This window comes from Marmota monax, unplaced genomic scaffold (assembly GCF_021218885.2).
Source record: "Marmota monax isolate L192 unplaced genomic scaffold, Marmota_monax_Labrador192_F-V1.1 WCK01_AAM20220418_F8-fsc00006, whole genome shotgun sequence".
Classification (NCBI taxonomy): Eukaryota; Metazoa; Chordata; class Mammalia; order Rodentia; family Sciuridae; genus Marmota; species Marmota monax.
The window spans coordinates 25,533,672-25,543,906 of record NW_026693712.1 but is presented as its reverse complement, the minus strand read 5'-3'; positions in this window follow the sequence as shown (position 1 = coordinate 25,543,906).

Sequence of the window (10,235 nt, the reverse complement as noted above, 5' to 3'; positions counted from 1 at the left end):
CTCAATCCATATATTTAATGCAATACCAATCAATTGTCAGCAAGCTATTTTGTAGATATCAATAAACTGATTCTAAAGTTTGTGTGGTGAGGCAAAGATCCAGAATAACCAACTTCATATTGAAGGAGAAGAATAAAGTTGGAGTCTAAAATTATTCCAGTTCAAGACTTATTATAAATCTATAATAACTACGACAGTATGGAATTACTGAAAGAAGAGACAAATAGCCCAGTGAAAAAATTTAGAATCCAGAAATAGTCCCACCTAAATATAGTCAACTGATCTCCAGCAAAAGACCAAGGCCACATAATTTAACAAAGATAGTCTTTCAAAAACTGGTATTAGAACAACTAGATATCCACATGCAAAAACATGAATCTAGGCACAAATGTTTCACCTTCACAGAGATTTACTCAAAATAGTGATAGGCATAAAGGTAAAATACAAAGCTATAATATTCCTAGAAGGTAACATAAGAGAAAACCACATGACCTTGAGTATAGTGATGACTTTTTAGATGCGGCATTGAAGGCATGATCTATGAAATAAATAATTGATAAGCTGGGCTTCATTAAAATTAAAAACTTCTCTTTGAAAGACAATGTCAAAATAATGAAAGACAAGATCTGGAGAAAATATTTGCAAATGACTGATTTAATAAAGGACTATATCTAAAGTATACAAAGGGCACTTAAAACTCAGCAATAAGGACTGGAAATATAGCTCAGGGGTAGATTGCATCCCTAGTATGGTCAAGACTCCATTCGATCCCAGAACCTAACAATCAAACAAAAACTTTCCAATAACAAAAACCCTCAACAATAAAAACATAAACAGCCCAATTAAAAAGCAGGTACAGACCTGAACAGAAATTTCACCAAAGCAGATGTGTAGATGACAAGCAAACATATGAAAATGTCCAGCATCATACATCTCTAGGGAATTGCAAATTATAACAATGAGATACCACTGCACACCTATCAGAATAGCCAAATGATAAAACTATGACAACTCCAAATAGTGGTGAAGATGTGGAGCAATATCTGATGGGAATGCAAAATGGTACAACTTTGGAAGACAGTTTGGCAGTTTCTTTCAAAACTGAATATACTCTTACCATTCCATCTGGCAAATTTGCTCCTCAGTGTTTACTCAAATGAACTGAAAACTTATACCCACACAAAAACCTGCACATGGATGTTTATAGCAGCTTTATTCATAATTGCAAAAATTTGGAAGCAACTAAGATGTTCTCCAGTGAGTGAATTGACAAACTGTGGTACATTTGGAGTATGGGATATTATTCAATGCTGAAAAGAAAAGAGCTATCAAGTCATGAGAAGACACAGAGGAACCTAAAATGCATATCACTAAGTAAATAAAAGCCACTCTGAAAAAGCAACATACTGTATAAATACAACTCCATGACATTGTGGAAACAGCAAAATAATGGAGACAGAAAAAAAGATCAGTTGTTGCCAGAGGTTGTGACTAGGGAAACAGGAATAGGTAAGGCACAGAAGATTTTTAGGACTTTTCTGTTGCTATTAGAAAATGCTTGATACTGGATACTGTATACAAAAAAAAAAGGTTTATTTAGCTCACCATTTTGGAGGCTGAAAAAAAAATTAGATGTCTCCCTTTTCTACCTCTGTTGAAGACCTCCTTAGTCAAGTCACCACACAGCAGATGGTATCATGACAGGTGGGCCCTTAAGAGGGGGAGTTCACACTGTGATACAAGAAGTCATAGAGTGGGGAGAAGCAAGTCTTGATCTTCCATAATAGCTCTTTTGTGAGAAGGAAGCAGAGTCCAGTGAGAACTATATTAATTCCATTGAGGGCAGCTGTCCCCAGTGACCTAAAAACTTCTCACCAGACCTTGCTCTTAAAGGTTCTATCACCTCACACATTCCCATACTGCGGACCAAGCTTCTAACCTATGAACCTTCTAGGGATACACTTAAACCATATCCAAACAGTTGCAGCCAGTAAAGCTACTTGTTATAGTAGTATAATGATGATATGTGTCATTATCCATTTGTCAAAACCCACAGAATGTACAAAATCAAGGGTGAACCCACGTGTTTTCTATGGATTTTGAGTGGTAATGATGTGCCGACATAGGTTAATTGATTGTAGAAAATGTATCATGTGACACAGAATTTCAAAAGCAGGAGAGGCTATGTATATGCAGGGATGGGGTGGGAACACCCTGACTTTCTGCTCAATTTTCATTTGAACCTAAATCTTATTTTAAAATGTTTATTAATTATTTTAAAAAGTAGATACAGAAAACAAATCAGTTTTCACATTCATGTTTGAAATCTACCCCCACCCCACAGAACTGTCTATGAAAAAATAAAGAGAAACATTTTTATTCAGCTGCTTTTAGAATCATTAACACTACTTGAGCTTTTTTTTTTTTTTTAGCCTTGAACCAATGTTTACCTTCATAGCAGAAATATAGAAAAACTCTCTTTGCATAATACTTGAGAATTCCATCATATGCCATTTTCCATTATAATACAAAATATTTCAATTTCATACTTTTAAATAATCCTCTCTGATTTTTAGATTTTAGAGAGAATCATATTTTATTATCTATCGTAAAATATAGCTTCTGGGTATTTCTATTGAGATTCTAAAAAGAATATGGGCCAAGCTAATGGTTATTTTATCAATCTTTCTTATTTAGGCTAGCATGAAAATAAAAATATATGTAAATGCACTTTAATGCTCATACATAAGATGTATTCTGTTTAGATTGGTCATATAATGACTATTTTTCCAATATGATTCTTTTGTATTACAGAAGAAATAATTCACGTACCAGAAGAGAAACAGCATAGTATTGCTATCAGGTGTATTTCTGATTGTCTGCAGGTGGTGGTGTTTATGAAGAACTAGGCATTTTTTTTCTTTTTAAGACCTTCCTGAGCAGGCCTTTTGCTGTCACACTAGTCTGTGCCCCCTTCTTACTGCACCTGTTCTATTCAGAGATCATGTTACAAATAATGACATAATTATCTACTTTGGGAAATTATTGGTATGTTATGAGTGAAACATAATGGATCAGTCACTTTGCATGATTGTAGTTTTTAAAAATGTTACCAATAATATTTGGACAACAAACTCCATGAAGAATGAGTAGAAATTGATTTTCAGGACATAGGGAGTCCTGGGAACCAGTAGATGAACAAATTTTAAAGGACTTTGCTAGGGTCCCTAAGGCAGAAAGAGTCTACACACTCACTTGAGATTTTTTTCATATGTGATTTTTAAAAAGTGCCTGCCCACATATTTATAGAAATGACCATCTGATCTTTCAAGACTTCATTCTCCACTAGAGAGTATTTTCTTCATACCAAATTCACTGACCTTACCTCCAATTATTTCCAACCTCATTCTTTTTTGATTTTACTTAATTGTCTGTCCTCCAAAGAATTCCCATAAGTGCTCCTAATAACTATCTTTTACCTATCTCCCATGATTTTCCAACGACTTTTCTGTGCATCATTCTTTCTTCTGACTCAGTAGGGATAATGAGCTCCCTGCTTTCACTCTCCTATTCATACCTCTGGAGGGATGTTTGAATGTCACCATGGTGACAAGGTACCACAGCAAGGCCCTGCTAGGAATGGGGTAGGGCTCAAGGGACGCCAAGGCATACTTCTGGCAGAATGAGTTTAAGTCCTCTTCATTGGGAGAGAATAGGAGGTAGATAGAGGTATATAAAAATATATTCTGATGCTGACAGACCTTGGAAACTAAATTTAATTCATTATTTCAAGGAAATAAATTTTGGTTTTGCCGCTCATCTCTCTATTTATATGAAAAGGTAACCAAAATTCAGGGCCTAGAAATATTGTTGTATCACCTCTGAGTTAATGAGCTTGGAGGGGTGTGTGTATGTGCAATATAATGCTCTCAAGTAAACTAGGCTCCACATTAGTTTCTGAGTCTTTTATTTGTAGAGGTAGTTTGGGAGTAATTAGTGTTGGGAGAGGCGAGTAGAATAATTACTATCAACCTTGTTATATCAGAGTGCCCTACCATAGGACAAATAATCAACCATTTCTTCACTGCCTGATTTTAGCACAATATTGTTAAGGGATGTCCCCACAGATGCTGAAATCTAGGGGAACCAGCTTCATTAAGAGTCCATAACAAATGATGTAGTAACCGTTTCACAACTGTGGGCTGGTGTTTAGAAAAAATAATCTCAAATTCTTTAATACAGATGTAAATCTAGGTTTGCCACTTTAAATTTTTAGAAAGTAAAGTTCTAGGGCTGGGGTCATGGCTCAGTGGTAGAGCTCTTGCCTCACATGTATGAGGCACTGAGTTCGATTCTCAGCACCACATATAAACAAATGAATAAAATAAAGGTCCATCAGCAATTAAAAAAATATTCTTTAAAAAAATTCTAAATAAAATGTTCTCTAAGATGTCATAGACAATCCAATAACATTCTAAATGGCTACCAATAGGGGAAAAAAGAATAATTTATTGATCAAAACCAAGCAAAAAGACAATTATCAGTTCAAAACACTAAGTTAAGGAAGTAGGTTATAAAAATACATTTTTTGGGTTTGAAAATGCAGGAAGTAAAGTAATAATAGTCCTAAATCATATAGGTAATATTCTGTAATTTTAATTTCAGGGACTTGGAGTGGTGGCTGAGATTACATTTTTGTATTTAGGAGAAACATTTACAACCCAGTTATTTTACAGAGTTGCTTCTCATTAATTGGTTCCACCTGGGTCACTCTCCAGCTGGTCCTTCAGACTGCACTGTCTAGCATGGTGCTAAATATGAAAAAGTTTTCTATGTATGGAACAGGTCCTCCAAAAATGCTTAGGGATCAGGGAAATTTAAGGATAATGACTGGATTGGGATATAATTTTCTTGCATGGTACAGCAGTGGTTCTCAAACTGCAGTGTATATCAGAACTACTTTGGAAGGCTTGTTAAGACAGATTGCTGGGCCCACCTCCAGAGTTTCTGATTTGGTAAGTCTGTTTTGGGCCCAGCATCCACATGTCGGACAAATTCCCAGGGTGATACAGATGCTGCTTACTTGGGGAACACACATTTAGGGCCACTGCTCTGGACCTGTGTATTACACAGCCCTGCCTGTGTATTACACTTTTACCTGGAAGAGTTTAAAACTGCTAGTGTCCAAATCATAATCCAGACCAATAGCATCAGAATCAGGGGTGGTCATGATTAGGCTTCATTATTTTTCAAAGTTCCCTCACAGTTTACAAAGTGCAGTCCAGTTAGGATACACTGCCTAATCTCATAGGGCTTCTGAGCCTTAGCATTACCTGGGAATATTTTTAAATTTAGATATAATTGATGTATTACAAAATTCATTATTTTAAAGTGTACAAGTCAGTGATTTTTATTTATTCATCAAATTGTAAAACCATTATGACTATCAGTTTCAGAACACTTTCATATCATTTCAGGAACTTGTGAACAAAATTCTGATATGTGGATTCTACTTTCAGATAAATCTAATTTCAATAGGCTCAGGTATCTGTGTTTTTGTAAAATCTTCAGGTGATTTAATGCCCAGCTAGAAGGCAGTGTTGTGCAGCTTAGTAGCAAAGTGCTTATCTAACATATACTAGGTCCTGTATTTGATCCATAACCAACAAAGAAGGGGAGAGGGAGAAAAGAGAGAGGGGGGAGAGAGTGAGGGAGGGAGAAAGAGAGAGAGGGAGAAAGGAAAAGAAAAGTAAGGAAGAATGAAAGAGAAAAAGGCAGTCTAGCTAAAGAACAGGACCACAGTTCCTGAGTCTGGTTACAGACTTTGAAAGACTATGTTAGGAGTCAGAAGCTTCAGCTGACTTTGGCAGTGATGTTGTAAATGCAGAGGAATTAGCTCACATTCTCCCTAAAAAGTCCTGCCTATCCATTGAATTCTGCCCATCACAAAAGAGGGTAAACATCATCCCCGATTTCCAATTCCAAAGCAGAGAGCTGGGTAGACTGTAGTAAATGGACCTGGAGGAGGCCTGCTGGTAAGCCTGGCTACACAGCCTGCCATGCTGCATTGAAAATCAAAACCCAGTTTTAGAGGCTGCAGGAACTGCTGGAGGACTCAGCAGGACTTTGCTGCTGGTGAATTTCAAAACATTGGCTTACATATTTTTAAGGATTCCACTTCTCAGAGAGTGTTGGTCTGATATTTCAGTGTTGCCTTTTGTTGATTAAGAGACAGATGCAGAGTTTGATTACTGGTTTTTATTTTTTTTTCTTTGTCTTCCTTTTCTTTTTTCTTTTTCTTTCTTTCTTTCTTTTTTTCCTGTACTAGGGCCATCCCTAGGGTTGCTTTATCACTGAGCTTCAGCCCCAGCACTTTTTTATTTTTATTCAGAGACAGGGTCTCACTAAGTTGCTTATGGCTTTGCTAAATTGCTAAGGCTGGCCTCAAATTTGCAATCCTCAGTCTCCCAAGCTTCTGGGATTACAGGTGTGCATTACCATGCCCAGTTTGAATACTGGCTCTTCAATCGCTATTTACCTGATTTATTGGGGGGCAAAGCTTTCTGAGCTACATTTTCCAACAATATTCCCAGTCATAATTTCCAGTGATGTTTCCTCCCTGTCATGAGATATTCTGACTGTTAAGGAAACAGTGTGTTGGGTATGTGCATTCCTGTAGAGTGGATCTATTAGAAAGACCATGAGATTTTGTGTCAAATGATCTGGATTCAATTCCTGTCTCTGGCCATTTATGCTGGTAAATCTTGGGCAAATCAGTGAGCATTTATAAAATGGGGAAACCAATAGTATCAGACTCATCTACTTTACATATTTTTTGAAGATCAAATATTATAGTTCACATAAAAATGTTTCATATACTATGATTCCATATAAGTGATTAGAACATACCTACATAGATAGAATATGAAAGGACAGAAAGATGCACAATTTATAAATTAGGTTGATTTCTTTTGATGTCCAGACAGTTTGAACCTGAGGACCTCAGGAGCAAAAAGATACTTTTTCTTATGAGATCATTTAAAAGCAGCTCTGGCCTAAAATCTAGATGATGAAGCCTCATTTAAGTGTTTTAGGGAGAAGGAGATCCTAGGTTGGTATCTTTTAAGTAGTCATCATTTTTCATCTTCCCTGACCTCTCTCTGTTCTTTGTTTTGTTTTGACCCTTGCCTGTATAGAATTAAACCTGCTGTTTTGTTCATGGTACTTAGTCAATGTGAGGTCACTCTTCCATTCCCCACTCCTGATCCCTTTCCTCATTCTCTCATAGGTTGCCATTCTTATGTTTGCAATATGAATTCTTCCCAGCTACCTTCTGTGGGCTTATGTGCAAGTATATATATGTATCAGCGAAAATATTTGGTATGTGTGAAATATTTTGACAATTTCTGCAATAATTTTTATGCTATAAATGTCATGTTTTCATTTCACCTAGTATGTTTTGGGGATCCAGTCATGGCTACTATAGGAAAATCTAATTATTTGCTTTTGACCACTGTGTATTATTTCATCTTAGGCAAGGACTCTGCTATACTTACCTATTCCCCTAATGAGGGACGCCCAACTCGCAATACCAAAAAAAATGCTATTGTCCATTTCCTTGTATGTCTGCCTAAACATAATACTCATTGTACCAGGAGTACAGTCTCTGAATCATGAAGTATACTCAGTGTCACTAAATCCTGCCAACTTGCAATCCAAAATGGATTATATAGCACATTATGCTCCTACCTGGTTTGTAGAAGGGTTCCTGTTTCCACATATGCTTGCTAATAGGTAATATGCCTATCACTCAGATTTTGCCAATATAAGTGAACCGAGTGATATCCCCCATTAGTCTTCATTGGCTTTCCTTAAATTGCCTTTTAATACCTTTACTCAATTTTCTGCTGGGTTTCTGTCTTTTTCCTTGCAGATTTTAGGGAGTTCCTCAGATATTCTAGAAATGAAGGTTTTGCCTGTTACAGATGTGAAGATTTCCCAGTCTGTGAATCACTTATTACTATTGCATATAGTGTCCTTTGTTCAGTAGGAAATTTAAATTGTTTTGATATTGTCAAATTCTATACTTATTCCCTATATAGATTATGCCTTGGGTAGGAGGTCTATTTTAAGACATACTTTTCAGCCCTGGGGTCCAAAAATTCTCCTGTAACCATGTATAACTCTATGAAACTGTATTATAACATTATTTCTTACTTGTCATTTATCTTTTTTTTTTAAATTTTTTTAAGTTGTAGATGGACACAATACTTTTATTTATTTATTTATTTTTATGTGGTCCTGAGGATCGAACCCAGTGCCTCACACAAGCAAGGCAAACTCTCTGCCACTGAGCCACAATCCCAGTCCCATTGTCATTTATTCTTTCACCAGCAACATACTGTTTTAACCATGATAGGTTTTCTTAATATCTGTAGTGTTTCTTAATGTCTCTAGGGTAGGTTCTATTTTTTGCTCTGCTTTTAAAAATTTGTCTTAGCTGTTTATAAGCCTTTGTTGTTCCATGTTAACCTTAAAATTAGTTTATCTGGTTCTCCAATATATTCTACTGGAATTTTTATTGAAATTATAATTAATTTGTAGATCAATTTATTGAAATCTATATCTTTAAATTGTAAAGTATTCATATACATGTACATGGTAAAACTTGCTATTTATTCAAATCTATCTTCTTTTAGCAGAATGTAAACATCTTCACAGGTAAACATCTCCATTAGATGAATTCTTACATAATTTTTAGCTTTCATGTTATTGTAAATGGTGTTTTATTTTTGCTACATTTTCTAATTGACTATTGCTAGTATAAAAAATACTATGTCTTTAATGATTTTATTTCTCAACTTTGCTGACCTTAAACTCCTTTATTACTTTTAATAGTTTCTTGATTCTATTGTTATTCTATATAAATTATTATATAGTCTACAAACAATGACAACTTCGTCTTTTCCCCTCCAAATTTTATTTCAATTCATTATCTGATTGCACTGGATGAAACTGCTAGTATTATATTACCCCCAGTAGCATTTAAAGAAATTAGTCTTAATTCCAGACTCATGATATTGTGGCTATGAAGCTATATATCCTCTTTGTTGAAAATGTGCTGTGGCTTCCCATAGGGCTTTTATCCAACTGTGGTGGAGTGGCGGGGGTGAGAGGCAGACAGAACCTGGCTGGAAAGGAAATACATGAAAAGTCTTTGATTATACAAATCCAGGGATTCATGTATCAAAAGCCAGATAATTGTGGTAAAGTTGCATTTTGGGTTTATACTTGAGTGATTATATAATTCAAATTAAATCTCATTCCTTTCTTTTTCCTCTTATCTTTCATACCTGAAAATTACGCTGGAGCCTTTCCATCTTTAAATATCCCCATACTCTTTCTTGACATGGGCTCATGGATTTTCTCTCTCTTCCCTGTTTCCATCTTCTTTTCCTATTCTATCCTTTATTATGTAGCATGACTTAACTTGTCTCTCAAAGAAAAATAACCCTTCCTTTTAAGGAGAAGGGGAATATAATATCTACATATCAGGTGGGAGCATAGCATTTCAATTTTTACTCTTTCTGCTTACATAATTTGGCATATTGTGCGTGGATCATTATATATTCAGATAGAAATATTTGAAAACCTTAGTTCATTTTGCTCTATGTCCTCTTCCCGATCAGCCTAACCCCATGATTTGTACAATATGACATATGCCTCCATCACCACTGTGTTCTATTTATGGTATTTAATGTAGCTTGCTTTATTTATTTATTTAGGCAGCTGTATCACATTGCTGATCCATTTTGAAATTATACTTAACTAAATTCCCAGTGTTAACCAGTTATTTGTGTAATTCGTTTCTGGAGCTAATGCAAAGATTTCACATTTGTTCTTAAAATTCTATTCCGATGCTCTACTTTATAAAGAGTTTTAGAAACTAGTCCTGTTAACCAACATACTATCTAGTGCTCCAGTCATCTCGCCATCTGTAGAATTTGATAGGAATGTCATCAGTGTGCTCATCCAAACCTTTGATAAATATGTCAAAAAGGACAGGGCCAGGAAGAACCCTGAGGCACACCACTATAAAATTCCCTTCAGGTTGACATGGAATTAGCATTCTTGGACATGGCTCTTCAATTATTGATGAAGTCACCTGGCTGTATTTGCATCCACTCCATTTTTCTGTACCTTATCCACAAGGATTTCATGAGAAATACTGTCAG